Raw genomic sequence first — 27,516 nt, forward strand, 5'->3', positions numbered from 1 at the left:
GAGAAAAAAACATAACACCATTATTTAAACTCAAAGTTCTTTACCATCATAGTTACTTGCCCTATACTAATGGTGTTGGTAATGATTTTGAAAATGTACTCTCAATCAATGGAATCAATTAAAAGTGAAAAGACAGGGGTTTGAGTCCTGGTCTGGGAAGATCCCACATGCCACGGGGCAACTAGGTCCGTGAGCCACAACTACTGAGCCTGCGCGTCTGGAGCCTGTGCTCCGCAACAAGAGAGGCCACGATAGTGAGAGGCCCGCGCACCGCGATGAAGAATGGCCCCCGCTTGCTGCAACTAGAGAAAGCCCTCGCACAGAAACGAAGACCCAATACAGCCAAAAATAAATAAATAAATAAATAAATTTTTAAAAAAGAAAACTTTAAAAAAAAAATAAATAAATAATAATATTTTTAAAAAATTAAGGGCTGGAGGGGGAAAAAAAAAACCCTATAAAAAAAAAGTGAAAAGACATTATTGTAGCTATTATATTTCTAAAGTGGTTTAATTCAAGTGAAATTAAATGAAAAATAGACTATATAAAATGGGAAATGTTATAGAATAACTGCATATAAAATTAATAGCAGTATTTTCTCTTTTGTAATATGAATAATATTAGATTTTATTTACTGCCAAGTAAGTTGAAATTGAATCCTCATTTATACTGTAGATTTTTAACCTTTGATCTTTGGTTCTAGAGTCCAATAATCTGTACAAATGCACTTATTTGTATAAGGTGGCTCAGTTACAAATAAGGCAATTCAAAGTTAACTCATTCATTATTGGCATGGATTCAGACAGCATACACAGGTGTAATTTATAAATTATAAATATCATTATAAACAATTACAAACAATATGCCTATTATGAACTTATGCAGAAAAATAAACATTTTAGTAAGACATTTTGCTCCATAACTTTGCTTTTACTCAAATTTATTTCATTTTCAAAATTATAAGTGATGTTTATTCATAGAACCATAAAATTTGAGAGCTAGGCGAGATTGTAAAAATTTGTGTACTCCAATTTTGTCGTTTCATGAAGTGAGAAAACAGTTCTAACCTCTTTTTCATAATCATAAAGGCAGCTTTGCTTAATGGAGATAAAGTGTGGACATATGATGGTTATTTAGCACATCCTAAAGTTAGCCTTCAATCAACAGTTATTTTAAGTATCTTTAGTCCAATTTGAAACTGATATGACCTTATACACACACACAGAGTGGGTGACACATCCATGGCAATTTATTATCAATCATTTACCTATATGCAGGTATGAGATTGTTCATTGTTCTATTCTTGAATATTTTTTGTAGCTTTGAAAAGTTTCAAACAAATACTTGAAGACAGAAAGCTATATTGAGCTTCTCTTTAAGACAGCATGGCAGATTGATATACACATTTACCTCCATTTCCTCTCAATTCTACCATTTTAACAACAAAGTAATTAACAAAAAGCCAGAAACCAATAATCACAAGAAGAAGTGAGGATGGAATGCTAAAAGTAGGAAGTGGCTTACTAGTAGTAACTGACTTAGCAAACAAGAAATCTGAAGCCTAACTTAGTAGGGGGAAAACTGAAAAGAAATCCAATTTCCCCACTCGTGTACACACCAAAGGTTCAGTAGTGTTACACCACAAACCACTATACATAAATGGAGCAGGAGAGATGAACTTCATCAGGATTTTTTCAAAGTCCATTTAGGATGCACTTAGACTACAGATCTCCTTCTCCCCTTCATCCTTAGGAGAGGCTAAACCAAAGGGATTGTGGACTGAATATCAGGCAATGGAAAGAGAAATACTCTGGTGAAAATAGTAGGATCATGTAAATTTATATATGGTGAAAGCTGGGGCCACGCTCCAGTTTCTTCTCCCAAATAGAGCTGTGACTTCAAACTTCTGGAAGTTTTGTTTAAACCTCAAATTCTACATCCAGCAAAATTTGAACCAAGTGAGTAAATATACAGACATATCTGTTCTTAAAAATGATTATCTCACGTTTCCTTTCTCTGTTAGATATGCTCATTTAATAAAAGGTGGAAGGCAGTTAAAAAAGTACATTTAATTGAGGAAACAAGGAAATGACAGGAGGGATACTCCAGAATAAAAGCTATACAGAAGCCTGAGATAGTAGCCAGTCCAGACTGGAGTAGGACATATTGCTCTGGAAAAGATGATGCAAGAAGATGGAATTGATAGAAAACCTAATGAGTTTAAAATGCATTAAGAGTATACATATTTTCCTAGCAGAATCTGAACATCAAATTAGTGATAGATACACAGAAAACTAAGCAAAAGTAAAATAAAGAAATGAATTTGAGGTAAAACATAAGATACACACCAGAAAAGAAAGTCATAATTAATATAAAGTAGTGGTCCCTAACATTTTTGGCACCAGGGATCATTTTCATGGAAGACAATTTTTCCATGGACCAGGGGCGTGCAGGGGGACGGCTCAGGATGATTCAAGTGCATTACATTTATTGTGCACTTTATTATTATTACATTGTAATATATAATGAAATAATTATACAACTCACCATAATGCAGAATCAGTGGGAGCCCTGAGCTTGTTTTCACTTGCCACTCACTGCTAGGGTTTTGATATGAGTCTGCAAGCAATTGATTTGTTATAGTCTCTGTGCAGTCAAACCTCTCTGCTAATGATAATCTGTATTTGCAGCTGCTCCCCAGCACTAACATCACCACCTCAGCCCCACCTCAGATCATCAGGCATTAGATTCTCATAAGGAGCGTGCAACCCAGATCGCTCACATGTGCAGTTCACAGTAGGGTTTGAGCTCCTATGAGAATCTAATGCAGCCACTGACCTGTCAGGAGGCGGAGCTCAGGCTGTTATGCGAGCAATGGGGAGCGGCTGTAAATACAGATGAAGCTTCGCTCTCTCACCCGCCATTCCCTTCCTGCTGTGTGGCCTGGTTCCTAACAGGCCACAGACCACTACAGGTCTGTGGCCTGGGGGTTGGGGACATCTGCTATAAAGCACAGCTGCAGCTGGGAGTCGTTATATAAGCATAACAACATAAACATGAAACAATATAAGCAAATATCATATGACTATATTGGAAAATGAAGAAAAGGAAGATATATTTCTGCAAGGTGGTGATGGGAAGGAAGTGAAGTACATTCCTGTTGTTCACAATGAAAAGTTAGTATATGATGCATAAAACTGAAAAATCAAGAGTTGACAGTATAAGCATATTATTTAGATAGATAGTTAAGTAAAAGAAGAAATTGCTGAAAACTGAAAGTGATTACTTTGGGCAGTGTGAAATGGGGGAAGGGAAGGAAAAGAGGGTCACTAGTGACTGCTGTCTTTCACCATTATTAGCCTTGTAGGACATTATTCACTTTTAACCTCCACTACTATTTGAGTAGTGTTGAGTTCAGCTGAGTCTAAAGATTATTCATAATTATGGGGTAAGTCTGACAGAGTATATAGATTTTACTGGATCCAGCCAGGGTCTTATGTGAAATATAACATTTTATTTTTTGAAGAAGGAAGGGTGGGGCGGTATGAATATGTGTCCAGAGAAGGGAGAGATATGAGGCTAAACAGAAGAAATAAGCTGGTAAGGGGGTTTCAGCCTAACTCAATGCACATTATTTTTGAGGCTTTTGTGGGCAGAAGCTGAAATTGTTGTTTTTCAGGTGGCTTCCAAGTAGATTAGGTCTTCCAATTCCTCCTTCCCCAGCAGCCCCAGGGACCCAGATGAGTCAGAGAACAAAGGAGAGCACCAGTTTCTCTGCCTCTTTGCTGAGCCCACCACCACTGCAACACCTTGAGAACTGACAGCCCAGGAACCACTGTCCTTACCTCCAGCAAGGACAGTGGTATCCTCAGGTGGTATCAGTCAAACGGTCCTGAGGTAGGACCTCGCGGTGGCTCAGAGAAAAGAGAAGCTCCACATGGAGACCAGAGCTGGTGAGAAATGACACTGTAGATACTACAGGGTGACTGCAACTGGGAGACTGTTGTGTAAGATCATATGAGACACGCAGCCCTCCCCAAACTATCTGGGAAGACTTCCACTGAAGTTGGAGTTTCTGCACAATTGCAAAGCCAGAAATTTGAGTTATTGCTACTAATATGGCTCTATTTGGATCCATGAGGTGGAAACATTTTGGTTTTGCTTCCTGTATATTTCAGTCAACATTTGAAATAAAGCAAACTAATGTAATTATAAGGAGAGTACAAATAGAAACATTAGCCAAGTTGCATTATCTATTATTTAATGTAGTATTTTTATTAACTAATTAAATAGTAATTAACATTAATATTAAAAGCATAAAGCAGAGGGTTCCTTCACTGAATTATGACATGCACACATATAAATATACACATAGACACCAACAAACAAGCAAAACATAATTAAATTAAATATCTAACTCAATCAAGTACCAAATTAGATATTTAATTAGATATTAAATATTAGATATCTGATTAAATTAAATGTATGCTAATTGCATTCTATTTCTCTTCTGGTGGCTCTAGTTTTTCATGTCCATCAAATCTACCCAGGTTTATCACTATAAGGGTAGCTTTCCAAGCCCCACTCCCAGATAATCAGGTCTAGAAGTAAATCAGAATCTACATTTGTAGCAAGCTCCCTAGGAGAAATTACTGTAGGAAACATAGAACTTTGAGAACCCCTGGAACATCTCCATCAAATGTATGTCTCTATCATCCATTGCAAAGGAAGTAACATGCAACAGTTGTTTGATCCTCATTGTAACTCTAGGAAGCAAAGGAGGCAGCCATTCTCAGCTGTAACATAAGGAAACCAAGGCTGAGCAGAATTACTGCCCCAGGTCATATGATGTGTAGGCAGCAGGATCAGTGTTAAGACTCGGGTTTTCTGATTCTTAGTACAGTGTTATTTCTTAGGACAGTAAAAATACTGTAATTTTAAAATTTCCATTCCATCAGCACTTCGAACTGTAGATGCTTATCTTATTAACAAGAAGACAGCACCAAACATCTGACTTTAGCCATACCTGAGTGAATTGGGTCAAATTATATTGATACTTTAGTTCCCGAGGAGCAACTCAAGCAACAGATTTGCACCTACAGGTAAACTGCCATCACTTACAATATGCTTTCAGAAAAAGCCGAAGAAAATATATTTCTCTGATTTCCTGTGAGTATTATTTGGTACAGGCCATTTCCTATGATATAGAACATCGTGAAATTTAAGGTAAAAGAAAGATTTTAAGGTTATTTCAGGCCTTCTTTTTCAGGACGAAATATATAAACAAATTTTTTTCTTTTACAACGCAAGGAGTAATGATATTTCCATTCTAAATATGCATGTGAAAAGTTTACATCAGAAGAGTGTAAAAAAGTCGCATGAAAGTTCTCTTTTAAAAAATCTATTAGTAAGTCCTGGCAAAAAAGCTGGGGTTGTATTAAGGAAAATTGCTCATCACACTACAAAGAGTATTTGAAACCAAATTGCAGAGTATTTGCATAACAGTTCTCTTTTTTGAGAAAGAAAAAATGAACACGACACTAATTGTAGGTTTTATTTTTTCATAAAGGAAATAGCAGATGGCTTTTTTGGGGGATAGGGGAGGAAATAAAAAGAAGAGAATGTGGATTCATTTAGAGTGATGAGTAGGATGGAAAGGGAAAAAAATTCAATATTTTAATAATGGAGTGTTAGGTTTCAATAAATTACTCTATGTTAAAATTAATAACATCCTTTGTTACCTATCTCTGTGTGGGGCCTATGGAAGCAATTTTGGAATCTTTGCTGCTGTCACTAGAAAATGTCACCAAAGGCCACTGGAATACATACAAGTTGACAGGTATATTATCTATTTTTCCAGAAATGAAATTATTTTCTGTCTTTGTTTTCCCTTTTGCTTTACAAAATTTTTCTTGTAGGTGAATTAAATAGTTTTCTCATTGGACAGAGAGGAAGGCTGTAACAGGTGCTACACTGAAAACTCTAAAGCAGAAACATTTTTCTTTACAAGGAGTTCTGGTTTCAATACGGACATTTTTTTTAAACTATCAAGGGATGACCAGGGCATAGATAAAAAGCTCTGAAACATATGTGCCATTATTCTCTAGCCTATGCTATTTGTATTTCTATTTTATTCTGAAGGAAAGACATCTCTGTACAATAATAAAAGTGAGCAATACCATTTGTCACACTAAGTCATCATTTTGCCCAGCCTTCAGATGTTACACCTTGCCACTTAAACTTGTTTTCTCACTCATGCTGGTTAGTAGTTTTACAAAAAGAAAACAAAAAACAAAAAACAAATAACATATGGTCATTGAAAACTTATGGGCTATTCTGTTTTTGAAAAATGTTAACTTCAGCCAAACTTTCACTGTTTCATTATGTCTATGGACCATTAATTCAATACCCTCCAGCTGAAAATGGGGAAAATCTCACTGCATCAGGGATAAGGAAGATAAAAAAAGGGGGATAGAGAAAAAGAAAGGATAAACAATTAACACAGGCATATAAAATTGTGCTTAATGAAACTGTCAGCAGACTTATGCATGCTTAAAACAAATGCCTCTCCTAAAGATAGAGGGGGTGATGATGACGAAGAGAACAAAGGAGATAATAGTGATGGCAGTGATGAAAAATGAGATAAAATTATTGGTCCGTAATAGTGTTTTACAAATCTGTTTTGCTGCAGATGGTACCCAGATAATAAAATAAATGAAATCTGCATCTGTTCCCTCATGTCTAGAATAAATAATAATTTACTAGTGCAAGTAGGTGAGCGGTAATTAGACTGAATTAATATGCCATCAGTTTAAGTGTGTCTACATTGCTCAGTGGCACTCCTTTCAAATCCCTGGTATCATTTTTGTGAACTTGAACACTCAAATTAGGATCCTTCTAACTTTTGGAGTCAGCAGTTTTCCATCTCTGTTCTCCATCATTCACCCATTTGCTGGCTGAATTTTAGTTCTACATATTACTTAACAATGCTACACAATTAAGACCTTTGTGAATAATTTTATACAAGGTAGAATTTTACTTTCTGACTGTGTTTTCTATCTTCCCCCTACCCCTAGGTATACTGAATTTCCCTCTATCCTTATTATATTTTCCTATCCTATGGTATACATTTATTCACTTAAGATATTTATTGAGGACCTGCTATGTGCCTAGCACTGTGATTGAAGCTTCTCTATCCTCATGAAGCTTTCATTCTCCTGGGAGAGGCAACCAATATACAGGAAAATCTAATAAATATAAAACAGATGTATAAATAAGTATAAACTGCATTAAGGGTTATGAGGAAAATAGAGTATTGCAATAGATAATAAAATGGAGGTGGCAGAGCTACTTTAGATAAGGGTAGTCAAAAAATGTGCCCTGAGATCAGAATTATGAGAAGTCAGATAGACAAATATGAAGAAAGAGACTAAGAGATTGGCAAATTTTGGAAGCTCTGAGAAGACCCATGTCTGGAATTTAGGAAGGGCTGCAATGGCATGAGATAAGACTGGAAATGTAGGTAGGGGCCAGACCATGAAAGGCCTCTAAGTCATGGAAAGAAGACTGGATTTATTTTTAATAATTTAATTTTTTAATGCCTGCTTTCTGTTCTGCTTCACTTATCTCTCTCTCTTAGCCTGAACTCCAATGTTAACTATTATAATAAAGCATTTACCACCATCCTATAATTTTTCCCCCCGATATTCCCATTTTGATACCCCTTGGCCAAAGACAACTCCCACCATTTGAATTCTCAAACTTTCCAATGTTGTTAGAGAAAAGCATAGATTCATGGAGATTTGTCAAATCTCCTGACTTGATCCTCCAAAAATAGTCCTTGGGTTAAGTTTTTAATTTCTTATTGACTCTTTATTACATTTATTATGACCTGTATCTCTGAGCAGGAAAAATCAAAAACAAACAAACAAACAAACAAAACACTTTCTACCTTTCACAATATTTACTCTGCAAAATGTGCTCTTGACACCTTTCCATTGTGTTCCTTTGGATAATTTTACCTTTGTTTATCTCTAGTATGACTTTATCTTCACTCCATATTGGCACATTCACTGTACCCACAAGTATATTTAGATGTCCTATATTCTAAAAATGAAAGTTCCTTCCATTTTTCCACTTCTCTACTTTGAGAATATTTGCTATTCTCATTGGCTATTTCTTCATTTTATAGTCTTTCACTCCTTAGGGGTCTAGTTTTTCTGCAACTTTCCTGCATTCTAACTATTCAAAGTACTCTTGAAAAGGTCACCAGTAACCTCCTTATCACTAGTCAACAGGTTATTCCCTCATTCTTAACTTTTTCCTGAGATTCTGCATGCTTTTACCTGACTGACCACCATTCTCTTTTGAAAATCTCTCTGTGATTGATGATAGCATTTTATTCTATCCTGAATCTTCAGTCTCTCTGAGTATTCTTATTACAGGTATTGGCACATGCTTTTCCCTCCCATACCTTAAATGTGGAAATGCCATCATAGCTTTGTCCCTAATATTCTTTGCTTTTGTCTGTAACCTCTTGCATCCTTATATCTTATAACTAAGAAATATGACAGAGTTATCAGAAACACATGGAATCAACTGCAGAATTCTGTGGTTTCTCAAGTTTAATAACATTGCTATTTAAAAGATGGAAAGCAAAATCCATCATGACCATATCCAACATATCTGTGCAAAATACCTGTCAAAATATCCAGACATGAGAATTATGCTGTGCCCATATTCCAACCATTCTTTTCAACTCCTGTAATTTCAACCATCATCTCTGAGCAGAAACTAATAGGTCTTTATATAGGTATAGCTCCCCTATCGTGGTATCTATTCTATTTTTATTTGACTGATTTGTTAAATGTCCACCATCTCTAATGATTTCTCTGAGAGTAGTAATATTAGCTGATAATGTTATCAAACTCTTGTAGAGTGTATGGCTCTTAGTAAGGAGGCAATGCAGTTTTATTAATAAATAAACAGAATCTGTATTATATTCCCCCCTCTCATCCTACCTCATCTCAGGAATCAACTCATATTTCAAGTGCATTCTGGTCATCCTGATACAGATAAACTACTGGATATCAAATTTAAGACACAAAGTAAATTTCTCGATAAAAGCTTGTCTGCTAACTTTACCAATTTTGTAAATGTCAGAAGCATTTTCTAATTTGGATTGTAAAACTTAGATTCATATTTGGCATAGTCTTTTCTAATGTTTTCCATTCCACTCCATATCTAACATTGTGCCAAATCCCATTTATTATTTATTCCAGTGTAGCTCAAATCTGTATCCTTCCATGAATTTTTTTTTTTTTTATATATAGCAGGTTCTTATTAGTCATCAATTTTACACACATCAGTGTATGCATGTCAATCCCAATCGCCCAATTCATCACACCACCAGCACCACCCACCCCAAGGCTTTCCCCCTTTGGTGTCCATACGTTTGTTCTCTACATCTGTGTCTCAATTTCTGACCTACAAACCAGTTCATCTGTACCATTTTTCTAGGTTCCACATATATGCGTTAATATACGATATTTGTTTTTCTTTTTCTGACTTACTTCACTCTGTATGACAGTCTCTAGATCCATCCACGTCTCAACAAATGACCTAATGTCATTCCTTTTTATGGCTGGGTAATATTCCACTGTATATATATACCACATCTTCTTTATCCATTCGTCTGTCAATGGGCATTTAAGCTGCTTCCATGACCTGGCTATTGTAAATAGTGCTGCAATGAACATTGGGGTGCATGTGTCTTTTTGAATTATGGTTTTCTCTGGGTATATGCCCAGTAGTGGGATTGCTGGATCATATGATAATCCTATTTTCAGTTTTTTAAGGAACATCCATACTGTTCTCCATAGTGGCTGTATCAATTTACATTAACACCAACAATGCAACAGGGTTCCCTTTTCTCCACATCCTCTCCAGCATTTGTTGTTTGTAGATTTTCTGATGATGCCCATTCAAACAAGTGTGAGGTGATACTTCATCGTAGTTTTGATTTGCATTTCTCTAATAATTAGTGATGTTTAGCAGCTTTTCATGTGGTTCTTGGTAATCTGTATGTCTTCTTCGGAGAAATGTCTATTTAGGTCTTCTACCCTGGATTGGGTTGTTTGTTATTTTAATATTAGCTGCATGAGCTGTTTATATACTTTGGAGATTACTCCTTTGTCCGTTGATTCCTTTACAAATATTTGCTCCCATTCTGAGGGTTGTCTTTTCATCTTCTTTATGGTTTCCTTTGCTGTGCAAAAGCTTTGAAGTTTCATTAGGTCCCATTTCTTTATTTTTGTTTTTATTTCCATTACTCTAGGAAGTGGATCAAAAAAGATCTTGCTGTGATTTACGTCAAAGAGTGTTCTTCCTATGTTTTCCTCTGAGAGTTTTAGAGTGTCCGGTCTTACATTTAGGTCTCTAATCCATTTTGAGTTTATTTTTGTGTATGGTGTTAGGGAGTGTTCTAATTTCATTCTTTTACATGTAGCTCTCCAGTTTTCCCAGCACCATTTATTGAAGAGACTGTCTTTTCTCCATTGTATATCCTTGCCTCCTTTGTCATAGATTAGTTGACCATAGGTACGTGGGTTTATCTCTGGGCTTTCTATCTTGTTCCATTGATCTATATTTCTGTTTTTGTACCAGTACCATATTGTCTTGATTACTGTAGCTTTGTGGTATAGTCTGAAGTCAGGAAGTCTGATTCCTCCAGCTCCGTTTTTTCCCCTCAAGACTGTTTTGGCTCTTCGGGGTCTTTTGTGTCTCCATACAAATTTTAGTATTTTTTGTTCTAGTTCCGTTAAAAATGCCATTGGTAATTTGATAGGGATTGCATTGAATCTGTAGATTGCTTTGGGTAGCATAGTCATTTTCACAATGTTGATTCTTCCAATCCAAGAACATGGTATATCTCTCCATCTGTTGGTATCATCTTTAATTTCTTTCATCAGTGTCTTATAGTTTTCTGCATACAGGTGTTTTGTCTCCCTAGGTAGGTTTATTCCTAGGTATTTGATTCTTTTTGTTGCAATGGTAAATGGGAGTGTTTCCTTAATTTCTCTTTCTGATCTTTTGTTGTTAGTGTATAGGAATGCAAGAGATTTCTGGGCATTAACTTTGTATCCTGCAACTTTACCAAATTCATTGATTAGCTCTAGGAGTTTTCTGGTGGCATCTTTAGGATTCTCTATGCATAGTATCATGTCATCTGCAAACAGTGACAGTTTTACTTCTTCTTTTCCAATTTGTATTCCTTTTATTTCTTTTTCTTCTCTGATTGCCGTGGCTAGGACTTCCAAAACTATGTTGAATAACAGTGGTGAGAGTGGACATCCTTGTCTTGTTCCTGATCTTAGAGGAAATGCTTTCAGTTTTTCAGCATTGAGAATGATGTTTGCTGTGGGTTTGTCATATATGGCCTTTATTATGTTGAGGTAGGTTCCCTCTATGCCCACTTTCTGGAGAGTTTTTATGATAAATGGGTGTTGAATTCTGTCAAAAGATTTTTCTGCATCTATTGAGATGATTATATGGTTTTTATTCTTCAATTTGTTAATATGGTGTATCACATTGATTGATTTGCATATATTGAAGAATACTTGCATCCCTGGGATAAATCCCACTTGATCATGGTGTATGATCTTTTTAATGTGCTGTTGGATTCTGTTTGCTAGTATTTTGTTGAGGATTTTTGCATCTATATTCATCAGTGATATTGGTCTGTAGTTTGCTTTTTTTGTAGTATCTTTGCCTGGTTTTGGTATCAGAGTGATGGTGGCCTCATAGAATGAGTTTGGGAGTGTTCCTTCCTCTGCAATTGTTTGGACGAGTTTGAGAAGGATGGGTGTTAGCTCTCCTCTAAATTTTTGATAGAATTCACCTGTGAAGCCATCTGGTCCTGGACTTTTTTTGTTGAAAGATTTTTAATCACAGTTTCAATTTCATTACTTATGATTGGTCTGTTCATATTTTCTATTTCTTCCTGTTCAGTCTTGGAAGGTTATACCTTTCTAAGAATTTGTCCTTTTCTTCCAGGTTGTCCATTTTATTGGTATAGAGTTGCTTGTTGTAGTCTCTTAGGATGCTTTGTATTTCTGCAGTGTCTGCTGTAACTTCTTTTTTATTTCTAATTTTATTGATTTGAGTCCTCTCGCTCTTTTTCTTGATGAGTCTGGCTAATGGTTTATCAATTTTGTTTATCTTCTCAAAGAACCAGCTTTGAGTTTTATTGATCTTTGCTATTGTTTTCTTTGTTTCTATTTCATTTATTTCTGCTCTGATCTTTATGATTTCTTTCCTTCTGCTAACTTTGGGTTTTGTTTGTTCTTCTTTCTCTAGTTCCTTTAGGTGTAAGGTTACATTGTTTATTTGGGATTTTTCTTGTTTCTTCAGGTATGCTTGTATAGCTATAAACTTCCCTCTTAGAACTGCTTTTGCTGCGTCCCATAGGTTTTGGATCGTCGTGTTTTCATTGTCATTTCTCTCGAGGTATTATTTTTGATTTCCTCTTTGATTTCTTCAGTGATCTCTTGGTTATTTAGTAACGTATTGTTTAGCCTCCATGTGTTTGTGTTTTTTACAGTTTTTTTTCCCTGTAATTTATTTCTAATCTCATAGCATTGTTGTCAGAAGAGATGCTTGAATATGATTTCAATTTTCTTAAATTTACTGAGGCTTGATTTGTGACCCAAGATGTGATCTATCCTGGAGAATGTTCCGTGCACACTTGAAAAGAAAGTGTAATCTGCTCTTTTTGGATGGAATGTCCTATAAATATCAATTAAATCTATCTGGTCTATTGTGTCATTTAAAGTTTCTGTTTCCTTATTTTTTTTCATTTTGGATGATCTGTCCATTGGTGTAAGTGAGGTACTAAAGTCCCCCACTATTATTGTGTTACTGTCAATTTCCTCTATTATAGGTGTTAACATTTGTTTTATTATTGAGGTGTGCCTATGTTGGGTGCATATATATTTATAATTGTTATATCTTCTTCTTAGATTGATCCTTTGATCATTATGTAGTTTCCTTCCTTGTCTCTTGTAACATTCTTTATTTTAAAGTCTATTTTACCTGATATGATTATTGCTACTCCAGCTTTCTTTTGATTTCCATTTGTAGGGAATATCTTTTTCCATCCCCTCACTTTCAGTCTGTATGTGTCCTAGGTCTGAAGTGGGTCTCTTGTAGACAGCATATATATGGGTCTTGTTTTTGTATCCATTCAGCAAGCCTGTGTCTTTTGTTTGGAGCATTTAATCCATTCACGTTTAAGGTAATTATCGATATGTATTTTCCTATTACCATTTTCTTAATTGTTTTGGGTTTGTTTTTGTAGGTCCTTTTCTGCTCTTGTGTTTCCCACTTACAGAAGTTCCTTTAGCATTTGTTGTAGAGCTGGTTTGGTGGTGCTGAATTCTCTTAGCTTTTGCTTGTCTGTAAAGCTTTTGATTTCTCCATCAAATCTGAATGAGATCCTTGCCGGGTACAGTAATCTTGGTTGTAGGATCTTCCTTTTCATAATTTTAAGTATATCATGCCACTCCCTTCTGGCTTGCAGAGTTTCTGCTGAGAAATCAGCTGTTAACCTTATGGGAGTTCCCTTGTATGTTATTTGTCATTTTACCCTTGCTGCTTTCAATAATTTTTCTTTGTCTTTAATTTTTGCCAATTTGATTACTATGTGTTTCGGCGTGTTTCTCCTTGGGTTTATCCTGCCTGGGACTCTCTGCGTTTTCTGGACTTGGGTGGCTATTTCCTTTCCCATGTTAGGGAAATTTTTGACTATAATCTCTTCAAATATTTTCTCTGGTCCTTTCTCTCTCTCTTCTCCTTCTGGGATCCCTATAATGTGAATGTTGTTGCATTTAATGTTGTCCCAGAGGTTTCTTAGGCTGTCTTCATTTCTTTTCATTCTTTTTTCTTTATTCTGTTCTGCAGCAGTGAATTCCACCATTCTGTCTTCCAGGTCACTTATCCGTTCTTCTGCCTCAGTTATTCTGTTATTGATTCCTTCTAGTGTAGTTTTCATTTCAGTTATTGTATTGTTCATTTCTGCTTGTTTGTTCTTTAATTCTTCTAGGTCTTTGTTAAACATTTCTTGCATTTTCTCAATCGTTGCCTCCATTCTTTTTCCGAGGTCCTGGATCATCTTCACTCTCATTTTTCTGAATTCTTTTTCTGGAAGGTTGCCTATCTCCACTTCATTTAGTTGTTTTTCTGGGGTTTTATCTTGTTCCTTCATCTGGTACATAGCCCTCTGCCTTTTCATCTTGTCTATATTTCTGTGAATGTCGTTTCTGTTCCACAGGCTGCAGGATTGTAATTCTTCTTGCTTCTGCTGTCTGCCCTCTGCTAGTGTTGGGTGGGGGGGGTCTCCTGCAGAAGCAGAGGGTTGCTGTGGCTCACCATGGGGACAAGGACACTGGCAGCAGAAGTTCTGGGAAGTATTCCTTGGCATGAGCCCTCCCAGTCCGCCATTAGCCCCACCAAAGAGCCTGTCCCTTCCATGTATTTTTAACCTGACTCCTAGTTAAGTTCAGACTCATATTGCTGTTGTAAAAAGAATGCTGATTTTTCCATTAACTCCAGTGTGTTTTTGCTGTAACTTACAAAAAAAAAATCCTTGGCATTTTTTGGAGTCCTACATAGATACCCTTAACCTTGATGTACTCAATAAACATTTGTTGAGTTAAATTTGATATGTTGAAAAATGCCACACATTCTGTAATAAAGAAGGTTAGATTATACTCCCAGCTATGATGCTAGTGATCTGTGGGATTAACCTGTATATTTCTCTTTGCCCCTCCAGAGCCATTCTCCATCCTTCTCCACTTTGCCATGTGCCCAGCAAAACTGACCCAAATGGATGACAACAGGCTACCTTTTCTCTGTATTGGTTTCATTTGCGTTCAGCCAATAAAAAGAAGCAGCAGAAGACTAAAGAGAGAAGAGAGTGAGGTTGGTATTTATCCCTCACCCCCCACTTCCCTGCAGCCCTCTACTAAAAGTCACAGTGGTAATCTTTTTCTTGCTCCTTCAGGCCTAGCAGTTCTGTTACTAGTCTCGAGACACTTCAACAATCTACGCTGGTGTCCCTCAACCCTGCCTATACCTTTATAAAAACCCCTTTGCTAAACTCTCTTCCATTATTCCAACTTAATATACCATGTGTTTCCTGTTGGGGTTCTTCTGATGAGGTTAATTTGGGCAAGTCACATAACCTAAAACTTATTTGTTAAACGACAGATTTAAGTCACTGTTGGGCAAAAAATGGCATGTGTGCTACACCAGCACTCCCTCCCTTTGCCCATGGCAGAGACTGCTAAGCAATCATTGTGATGGGCTGATAATGAATCCCCAAATATGCCCACATCTTAATCCCAGGAACCTGTGAATCTTACCGTATTTGGAAAAAGGGTCTGTACAAATATGATTAAGTTAGGGATTTCGAGATGAAGAGATCATCTTGGATTATCTAGGTGGGTCCTCAATGCCCTCACAACTATCCTTATAAGAGAAAGGCATAGGGAAATTAGATACAGATACCAGAGGAGTCAGAGGTGAGAGTGATGCTTCCACAAGCTACGAACATATGCAGCCACCAGACACTGGAGGAGGCAAGAAACAGATTTTCCTTTAGAGCTTCTGAAAAGCATGCAGCCCTACCAACGCCTTGACTTCAGAAGTCTCGCTTCCAGAAATGTGCTATAATGTTTCTGTGAAGTCAACGAGTCTGTGGTAGTTTGTTACAGCAGCCAAGGAAAACTAATACAATTACTGTATTCCTGCAAGGACTGGATGAGGACTCAAAATCCTTCTCCATCCAATGTTTTAGGCAACAAAAACCAACTTATTGGAAGGTAAAGGTGAGATTTAAACATTGTTGCCTTGATTTTATACATAGTTTTGCAGTTAATGTTGCTGCCAAACCTTTTTTTAGTTTGGATGTACTATATTGGTCTAATCTAAATGATGCAGATACTTTTAATTCATTTAAAAATTAACATATATATATGTAATAGCCAAATGATATAGTATAGGCAAAGAGCTTATCAGTGTCTAGTAGACTCTTAAAAATGTTAGTTACGTTTACATTTGTATTAAACTAATTATATTTGAAGGGAGTGAAATCATTGAGTAGTAAAGGCATGGCCAGGAGTCTGGAAAAAAAACTGCAGCCCCAGGGTAAGTGGGCACTTTGATCTTTTTTCAAGTATAGTAGGGCCATTTGGAATAAAAGGTAGGTAAATTGACCAAAAAATATTTTTTCTGTCAGCCCTTTATAAGCTATTCTTTTCCTATTTTAGCCCAGGGAGAGCTGGAAACATCTCTTCCTACTTTCAACATAAAGGTAATCATGAAACATTAGGAGAAGGCCAAAGGTAGCTTATGGAGTTGGAAGAGAACTTCAAGGACACCACAAATTTGTTCTGTAACAAATAGTAACCACAATAACAGTAATAACAGTAAATAGCAATTTGGGTTAAAGTAGATGATAAAGACTAAGAGGTACTGGTGAATGCTTATAGCTAGGGCAGAGACAATCGCTTACTGATTAATCTTAGCAAAGTTACAGAAAGAGATGCACAAAGGTGTCTGCAATTAACCATTCAGGACTGATATAGAAGAACAAGCTCAGCAAGGTCCAACATGGATCTTCTGAGAGGACACTGCAATCTTCTGTAAAGAATGAAAACATCAACTTCCTAGAATCAGAATAAATCATCTGAGGCTATAGAGTCTACAACTAGGGAGGAAGGAATAATTATTAGCTCCCAAATAGTGTCTACTGCTTTCATTTTTTTCTCTCCATAAATGAAAATCAATTTTTATAAGGTTATTTGATCTGTTGGGTAAGCCCTGTCTTTAGTTCCCCTACAGCTTTCTAGTTTTTAGTAAACATAGTCCCTCTAAAGTCACCTATTCAAGAATTTCATCAGATCATAACTGCTGCTTGTTGTTGAATTGTGCCTGGCACAATGCTATTGACTTTCCATGTGAACATATTTAGTTCTCAGGACAAACTTGTCCAACAGGTATTATTATATCAATTGACTGATAAGGAGAGTAGTTTGAAAAGGAGAAGCAATTTGCCAAGATCCTGAAGTTAGTAAGTAGCCAAGGTGAGATTTGAGCCTGGTTCCCGTTGTATCCGCAGCCAAGACTGTCTCTACCATGATGTCTCCTCAGGAGTTGCTGATGTCAGTTAGGTAACCAGGAGGACTCAACTGATTTTGTAGTCATTATCTTAGTATCCTAGCAGGAACTATCACTGATAAGATCAACCTATTAATGGAAACTTTATGAAGTGACATTCTAACAGGTACTTTTTTTTTTTTTTTGATAAATCACCTGAGCACAATTTATCCTTGACTACTTAAAATTAATCCTCCTATTATAAAATGCTGAATAACCTTTGCAGGAGGGGACAAAGACTAACTCACATCTTTATTCTCATTTCTGCACAGGAGAACATGATTCTAGGAGTCTCAATCAATACATTTAAAAATCAAATTTGACTTAAAATAGATCAGAATCTAGTAATTTTGGTAATAGCTCTTATTTAATTGCTTAGGACTTCATGATTTGTTATTTTGTATAATTTGGGGAATTAATTCTGTTTTCCTAGATACTGCACATTCTCCAAAGGAAGACACCTATGGTGTTTCTAATTTGCAAGTAGAATCTGTTAATTAATTCCAATTATATTAAAGGCATATAACAACAAACAACCAAATAAAATTAGGAAAACCTTCCCTTAAAAACTAATAAAATATCTTAAATATACTTCTGGTAAAAGAGGAGGCTGAACTGTGTTCTTCATGATTTATTCAAGATAAAATACTGAGTGACTTTAATTAAGTCTCCATTTTTCAGTTACTAGTCTCATGCTCATATAGGATAATTCACACATAGAAATCATTTGTCCTATCATTTATTTCTTTCTTATCTCCTCTACTTTTTATAATGAACTTAATTATTGCCATCAGATATATTAAATTTTGAAACCATGATTTATATGCAAGTTCTTATATTAAATATTCATGTCAATGTTATTTTAATATTCTACACTGATCCTGATGTCAAGAGTATTCAGTTAGAGGCAATCACTAGTAAAAATCTGCATTAATGTTATTTATGTTTCTATGTTTTTAATATAGTAGCAGTAAATAATATTACCACCTGATGCAAAAGGAGTTATAATAAACCCTGAAAGAAAATATATGATGTTACAAAAGACCCCTATTGCTAATGTCTTTGCTTCAGGAGGCTCCGAGTCAAAGGAATGTGTGGTTTTGTGGCTAGACACACACTGTGTAAGGGCTAGAAAGTGGCAGTGGAAAAAGGAGTACCTCATAAAGAATCTCTGCAAGAAGGCCTCCAATCCTGACTTGGCATTTGAAACCAGCCACTGAAAATTAACCAATATTTTAGAAATGGAATGGTAACTGAGATTTCTATAATGACTGCCCTAGGAAAAGTCAATTCATGGCCATTATATTCATCATCAGAAAACTCAAACAGTAGTGCAGAGCACTATAAGGGTTATTTTGTTAAATATTATCTTATTAATAACGGTATGAAGTTTAGGAGTATTCATAGGAAATAGCTAGCCATTCTTTCATTCACTCATTAGCTCATGCCCATTATTGATTGAAGTTTACTCTATACACTCCACTAGGATGCAAAAATTAAAAAGACATATATTCTACTCATGAATAGAGGATATCCTAGAAGTCTTTAAATGTTAGTAAAAATAGGTTATGAATATTAATAACAGTTATGATGAATATTTATGATCTAAGATTCCTATAACAATTTATGGAAGACAGAGATTATCTTCTAACTGAATGCACGAAAAAAAAATTAAAAGCTTTGTTGAGAAGAAAAACCTGAGTGTGGATATCACTATGTGGGAAGAACATGTTATAAAAGAATAAATAACATGGGTTGGGTGGTGTGATGAGGAGAAAGAGGTATGAACACTGATTCATGCAAAACTTCTTTCCAGAGTGTGCTCTTTTACTAGATAACATGATAAGAAGCAAGTCATTCACCCTGTCAAAACCTCAGTTTCCTCTGCTGTATACAGCTGAGGATCAATAATACTCATCTTGTGTAAAAACAATTTCACATAATATATAGGAAAGGGTCTAGCACAGGGGCTGGTCAGATAACATATCAGTTATCCAATATAACTAATTCTTTTCCTTCTAAAATTAAGAAAGTGGGAAAGTGTCATATGCATGGGGAATACAACTACATCAGCTTATAGGGAGCATCTGGCACATGACAAAACAGTAAGGAATAAAACTGAAAAGGGAGGCTGGTACTAGGGCTTGTAGGAGTTTAAATGATAGGCTGAGGTTTGGCTTTTATTCTGTCAAAATCCTTGATCAAGAAACTCACATATTCTGGCAGCACTGTCCCCAGGATAAATCATAGGGAAATGGTCTGAAAGCCAAGAGATGAGGAAGCTGCTGTCTGTGAATAAGGTAATGAGATTTTAGCACACTGCATCCTAAGGAATCTGAAATAAATGCCCAGCTTGCCAAACACCTTTTTAAAAAGGGTCTTCAGGTTTTGTATTTTGTGCTCTTGGCTGGGGTTTCCTACTTCACATTTAAAAAAAAAAAAATCCTTCAGTAAGTTACAGAGAATATTGAGGAGTTTGTCCTGTGGATGATAAAAAGCTGTTATACAAGTCAAGATAAAAAACCTTCCCCCACTTCTTTCTGGAAGGAGAGATTCTCTTTTACTTCTCCTTCCCTGCAGTAGGAAAGGATTTGCATCCAATATGAATAGAATTTTACTTCTCAGCATCTCTTTCTTCTTTTCATTCCCACAACTCATTGTACTTTCCTCATAATCCACTTTACCCCATGGCATCATTTTTTTTCCACCAAATTTCATGACAGTATTGGTCAGTCTGGTTCATTGCCATGGTCACACAATTTCTCTGCCTAATACAGGCATTAACAATTACTCTTTGACTTTCTACCAAACAATTCTGAAAAGGACAAAAGAAATTACAGTATTCAATAGTCAGTGGAATGTCTAACAATCTCTCAGTTCTTTATAGATATATATGGGGACAGCTTTTTGAGGGAAGGTGCAGTGACTTTTGTCTGTAGTCTCTATTAATTGTTGCTATGTTGTTTTCCTATCCCCTATGTGGGGATGTAACAAACTCTGAGGCTATTCTACTAATCTTTTCTCCTCTTGATCCTTTACATTATTATAGCTTCCAGAATTTCTGAAGCCCCTGTGCAAATATTATCTAAATTTTAAAGTTCTGATGGCCATGACATCAGTCCTTCCGCTAAGAACCAGACTGAACTGAGATGGAACTGGTACTAGAAGCTAAATATCATTTTTGAGAGTTAAAAAATCAAAACTTAAAGTCACCAGTCATGATTATGAAAATTTTGTATTATTAGAAAATGCCTCTGTGGCACTTCAACTCTCAAGAATTATTTGCTTCAGTCTGTTTTATCAGAGGAACCAGAAAATTATTATTTATGATAATACTTACATAGGTTACTTAGATTAAAAGTAAAAGAATTCATATATTCAGAGTAATTATTCATCAAATCTTCAAATGGTATGCAAAATCCACTCAAAAAATAAATTCTTCATTTTTTAGGTATTTTAATTGAAATTTATATAAATTAAAATTCACAGATATTTAAAACGTGTACTGGAACATCATAACCTGATATTTATTTCAATTTTTAAAATCATAGTATAGAGAAAGCAAGTTTTATAAGGTTCTTCTAAACCAATTTCAGTGATTTTTAAGTGCAAACTATGTAATTAAATGTTAAGTGTAATTAAAGAAGCAATACACTTGAGGATATCTGCAATATCAGTCCAGACTTATGGTGCTTTTTAGCATTAAGGCATTTTTGCACATCTAATATATTTTCTTTGAAAATGTGATGGAAATATTTAAATACTTCATTTAGTAGTTATCAGATGACTTTAGATGGCTTTGAAAATAAATACAGATATTGTGGTTATGAGCTAAGAGTTTTTAATGGTACAGAGTGCTTCTCAGAAGAAAAATGTCAGATAATGGAAAAAATTTGATCAACAAGCAAAGATTTACTTAGCGCTTAATATGTATCCAAGTCAAATTCTAAAAATAAGAATGAATTGCATAAAACATGACATGCATAAATAATTTCATTTCATAAACTTTCATGTTTTCAGTGACATTGCAGATTAAAAAAAAATTGTTATTATTCTTTACAATGTGACAAGTATTTTTCAAACTGTACCATTGAGAGATGGAATGATTGAGAGGAATGAATTTCAATAATTTATTATTTTTTTTAAATTTTATAACAAGCTCTGGTAAATAGAAGCCAGAGCCAAACACATAAAAAAAGAAATCACAAGTATTTATTGAAATATCATTTAGGAATTATTTATATTCCCAAGATTTTGAGAGGAGAGTATAATAAATTATATTTTTGAGACAAATTATGTTTCTGTATTTTTCATAGCTATATTTTCTAAAATAAAAATAAACTGTATTCAACAATGTATCCATCATAAAAAGTTAGAATATCGTGATTATTTGCAACAAATGAATATCTGTAGAACTGTTTTTATCTCTTAAATTTTTAAAAATATAAGAGAAATAAAATAAAAATAAAATTAAAAAATTTTCTGTAGATATGACATGGTAATATAAACAATGTAATTGATGAGCAGAGAGATTAGAGAGGGGTCACAGCGGTAATTTTTCGTCAACTATACTAATTAAAAATATTTTCTATTTGTTTCTGAATTCTAAAAATGTTCACTAGAAACAAGAAAGAAATTATTCTTTTGAATTTGTCCCCTAGGTTTTCTTTACCAGTGGAATTCAAACAATTTAAAAGGCAATTTGAACTTCTATTTTTCATTTGACTATGCGTTTTCTTGAGAAGAGTAAAAAAATGTATTATGAAAAGAAAGATATTATACTAGATATTTTCCTTTCCTCATTAATTTAAAAGTAATTGCAAGAGCAAAAGCCATGCCTATTGTGTGTGTCTGAATGGCCTCAAGGAAGATTCAATTACAAACGGATATGTTTCAACACACATAGCTTGCATACTTAATTCAGATGTACCTCCAAAAGGAAACATCTCTAGTTTTGTTAAATGCACAACAGGTTTCAGTTGAGCCAGTAATTTTCAAATATATTTGTATTATTTCTTGGCATTTGGTGCTTTTTTGCTTGTAATTCCTAGGTGCACATGTAAAATACTTGATGTTAAAGATGAGCAACTCACTGAGTAAATGGTCATTTGTACTTTTAAAAATAAAATGTTCATCAAGAACTTGAGAGTGGAGTACCAATATGGTTAATAGAATAACATATACTCTAAATGCTAGGACTAATCTGTTTAATACTTATCAATCCAAATGTGTAAGTCTAGCACTCCTTTCTAGATCCCTGGAAAGGGTGTGATATATTTTGATTAAAATCATAGATCAAAATGGAACACTGTACTAGTTTTCTGTACTACTGAATTTTAAACTTTTGCCCAGAAATTTGGCATATAAAGATTAAAATTACATAATATATGTGAATAAGAAACAAAAAATCATACTTCATGTTTAAGTACTCATAAAGAAAAATGTGGATACATGTATCCTGATGTTAAGTGTATATATATACATATATAATATATATATAACATATGTATATTTTATATATGTGTGTATATATAATATATAAATTAAATCCACTTATTTCATTCTCTTCCTCCTAACATTATACATACACAGATCCATTTATGTTTTTTTCCTAAATATTTTAGCTGTACTTTAATTATTTGTGGTATTTAGAGCTTTTTTTACTAAATGAAATGAAATTCTTTCATCATTATATTTCACATTAATATAATGCATCTCTAAAAGAATTGTAATGATGAGGCAGTAAGCCAAGCCTATAAACTTATTTATGAAATAGGAAAAAAATAAAAGGACGTAGGTGTAGAAAGACATTCAATTTCATGAAAATGTGTTATTTCTAAGGCTATGTGTAAGAAGATTTCATAATTAAATAAAATTAATTAACAAATTAAATCAACATTTATTTATTCACAATTGACAGCAAAAACAAGGAAAAAATGCCTTTGAGGATTTATAACTTTTAAAAATCAGAGTATTTAAGTATTAAATTAGATATGTTTAATTATTAAATCATTTTATTAATTTCACTATGATTCTAAAAATTTTCAATGCAATTTACAATTATTCACAAAGAGCCTGAATGTATATAATGACATGAACAGGTAAATTGAGAAATTAAACATTTGAAGAAATATGCTTTTGAGAAAATGTTTTCTAAAAATATATAGTACATTAGAATCAAGTAAAGCAAAAGCATGTGCCTAACTGTCATTATTCAGGCTCAGACTCTATTCTCAAATGCTTAATAAATATAAATATTTGTGCTTATAAATATTATTATAGAAAAATAATTCCAAAATAAAGAGAAGATTATTAAAGTCAACTCTCAGCTTCTGTGTCAATGAAAAGTTATCCTTGGTGAAAATAACCAAAGTTGTGGATTTTCAGTATACTGGGGCTGGGATTATCATTTTAAGCATCAAAATACTTAAATTTCTGTAGCTTATCTTTGTCACAATTAGTCAAAGTTCAAGAAATTTACATCAAAATATGTCCCGCCTTGCTTCTAATATCTCTTAACCCCATCAAATGTGGTGAAGCAGAATTTCATGAGTGAAATTTTGAAAGCAATAAACCTATGCAAAATTAAAATGTTGGGAATTGCTTTCTAATCAACACACAACATTCAGCAGACAGAAAAGAATATATTAATAAATTTGACTTTAAAATAATTATGTACATTATGATATATCATAAAGGCATTAAAAGCCAAATAACAAAGAGGAAAAATATTTGCAACACTTATCATAGGTGCTAATGTCTCTAATATATGAAGATTTTATAGAAATTAAGAAGCAAAAGACAACCAACTGAGTTAAGAAAAAGCCAAGATCATGAAAAGATAATGCATAGAAAAAGAAATATAGAATTGTGCTGCCTCATTCACAGTAAAAGAAATGCAGGTTAAAAGTACACTGGAAGTACTAAAAAATACTGATATTGTTCTGGACAGCTTTTTTTTTTTTTTTTTTGGTTCTCACCATATTTTGTAGTGAGAAACACTTTACTGTTCCTTCCAGAATATTTCTTTTTATTTCTGCTCATATTTGGTCCTAGAGAATCCATGTATGAGCTCTACTCCTTCTACATACATTCCCCAGACAACACATAATTCCTAGAGGATTGTGTTTGAGTCTATTTTAGTTTCTTTCTAATTGCTGAGTCAAGGATCTCTATCAATTCAAAACTATAGCAAAACTTAAGGATGTACAGATATACATTTTGTCTTGACTTTAGCTTTTCATCTCTCATATAGAATACACCATAGTCAGTCCAACTTATACTGATGAAAATCATTAGTTCAAGATTCACCTTTTTTATCCATTCAGCTAATACTTATTGGGTGCTGTTAGGAACTAAATTGTTTCTCACCCCCCTTACCCGCCCAAAAAAAGATATATTGAAGTCCTAAACCCCAGTATCTCAGAGTGTGACTTTATTTGAAAATAGAGTTGTTGCAGATATAACTAGTTAAGATGAGGTCATACTGGAGTAGGGTGGGCCTCTAATCCAACGTGACCGGTGTCTTTGTAAGAAGATGGCCATGTGAAGACAGAGACACAGGAAGAATGCCATGTGAAGACAAGGACTAGAGTGATCCATCTACAAGCCAAGAATTGCCTGGGGTTACCAGAAGCTGGGAGAGGTAGGAAAGATCCACCCCTAGAGACTTCCAAAGCAGCATGGCCCTCGCCAATACCTTGATTTTGGACTTCCAGCTTCAAGAATTGTGAGAGGATAAATTTTTGTTGTTTTATACAAACAAACAAAAGAAAGCATCGTGCAATATCATTTGCTACTTTTCAATTTGGAAAAACATCCAAAGATTTGATAAAACCCTGTCCTCTATTACATAGGCCATGGGACACATAGTGTTGGAGCCAACAAATGTTGGCATACATCACTGGTGGAAATGCTAAATGGAACAACCTATATGGATGATAATTTGATTTTAACTATAAAATGACAGATGTATTTACCTTTTGAACTGGGAATTGCACTCTTGGAAATTCATCCTGCAGATATACATTCACACATATATAACACAGGTTCTTCATTGCAGCATTGTTTGTGGTAGCAAAAGTCTGGAAATCACCCTCTAGCGATAAGGACAAGTTAAATAAACTGTTGTATAGCCTCAGAGTGTAATGATCTGCAGATGTTACAAAGAATTTGAAAGTTCTATATGTTCTGAGGAAGTGATTTTCTTTATTTCTTTAGGTTTACTTTTTAATTAAAATGTAATATCTAGATCCAAAAGAATGTGTCAGTCTGAAGATAAATTTCTAGGGTCAATTTGAAAAATTATATAAGAATGACAGCAAGTCTAAAAACAAAAAACTAGTTAACATTTCTAGGACTTAAAAGTGAATGCCTACATATTTTCTTAAATCAACTCAGATCTCATTCAAAACAAATTTGTAGTCCTTCTGAGTAGCTTTTATGACTTAACTATCCGTGTATTCTTCCTTATTCACACTGTCCACTTCTACACAAAAATATGTTCCCTCGGATCCAACTTTTAAGCCCCAGGAGCAATGATCTAATTAAGTATTGATAGTACAGAATGATTTGTAACTGAGACTATATATCAAAATGACTAGGTAGATTTTTAATTATGTCAGTCAAAAATTTTTAAAAATCTATTGTCCAGGGCTTCCCTGGTGGCGCAGCGGTTGAGAATCTGCCTGCCAATGCAGGGGACACGGGTTTAAGCCCTGGTTTGGGAAGATCCCACATGCCGCGGAGCAACTAGGCCCGTGAGCCACAATTACTGAGCCTGCGCATCTGGAGCCTGTGCTCTGCAACAAGAGAGGCTGCGATAGTGAGAGGCCTGCGCACCGCGATGAAGAGTGGCCCCCACTTGCCGCAACTAGAGAAAGCCCTCGCACAGAAACGAAGACCCAACACAACCAAAAATAAATATAATAAATAAGAAAAAAAATCTATTGTCCAAACTAAATTCCAAATTGATCACTAAGTGAAATACCCATCATAAAGCTGATTACTATTGTATAGTTATGTTCAAAACGTCAGTTTTAAATTTAGCCCTATTAAAGTTACCAAAGGTCAATCAACAGAACAGGGCATCTGATCAATTTGTGACCACAGAAGTTAGCATTCATTTCTGAATTATCATTGTAAAAACTAATAATTGAGTCAATAGGTATAATTCCAAATTATTGAGCCACAATTATGAGATGTTGATGATGTTATCCATTTTTGAATGCACACATATATTCTGTTTCTAGGATAGAAATTTTAGTAGAAAAATGGGATGAATATATAATCGAAATAGTGTACTCAGAACAAAGAAGAGTTCTTACGCTAAGGATAAACACATTTTCCAAGTAATTTACATTAAAAATATCCATAGGGAGAGGTTACTCATCTAAAGTGAAAACTTGTTGTTTTGTCATGGGGAAGGAGGAGAAGCAACTTAAGCACTTTTTGAAACTTTCTCTATAATCATGGTAATAATCTTAAACAATATAATTATTTTCACCAAACATGATCCTAAAATACTTAAACAGAGTAAATGACTACACTTTCCCTATAAAAATCACTCATGGGGTCTGTTATCATGGTATTAGCACCAAAATGATAAAACTACAAAAATTTCTAGAGGCTATTCAGCAGATGAATACAGATATTGATTCTTCCTGTACATAATTGCAACCCTTGGGGTACTTGGAGCATTATTATCTAATTATTAAAATAAGCTCCTTGATTTTGATCAGCATTACATGAAAAGTCACTATTTTAGTTTCCAAAGTATGCATTATGAACATCCATTTATCTGCCAAAGAGGGGAAGTAGGATAGGGAAGGGAGGACACATTCATTGAATATGTAAGGTTCTTTAAAAGTTTTTTCCTCGCTTATCATTCTGGTTTTATCACTTCACCCAACTAACTACGTTTCCAGACAGCCATTTTGATGCTACCTTAAACATGCCAGGCTTTTCTATTTCACCACGCTGATGATACAAGGTAAAATAGATACAATCTACTTTACCTAAGGACATGAAAAATGCAACGAATTCACTGTCCCCTAAACCTATCCAAACCAAATCCATAACAAAAGAATGAGCTTGAATCTTATCTTTTTCACAGCTCTCTAAAGTACCAGTATATACTAAGTTTATTCTCTGAAGCACAAAATATAGCATTTTATATTATTCTATATTGCATTCTTCAAAGTATATTAACTTTCCCCATCACATACAGAGTTAGTTAGCCATGTTAAGTCAGATTCGTGTCTTGTGTCATACAAAGATAATCTGACAGTTAACATTCTT

General features: G+C 34.6%; 1 protein-coding gene and 1 long non-coding RNA gene across 2 annotated transcripts in view; one reads left to right on the forward strand and one right to left on the reverse strand.

Annotated features, from left to right (window-relative positions):
• The window catches only part of ERBB4 (erb-b2 receptor tyrosine kinase 4), a 1,174,475-nt gene that overhangs the window by 175,791 nt on the left and 971,168 nt on the right, over positions 1-27,516 (reverse strand). The window lies entirely within an intron of this gene.
• Positions 9-26,161, forward strand: LOC309663421. Its single transcript, XR_014265256.1, has 3 exons — positions 9-144; positions 489-5,839; positions 14,831-26,161. It is a non-coding gene; the product is annotated as an uncharacterized lncRNA (long non-coding RNA).

Source organism: Balaenoptera physalus (genome assembly GCF_965194825.1).
Source record: "Balaenoptera physalus genome assembly, chromosome: 6".
Taxonomy (NCBI): domain Eukaryota; kingdom Metazoa; phylum Chordata; class Mammalia; order Artiodactyla; family Balaenopteridae; genus Balaenoptera; species Balaenoptera physalus.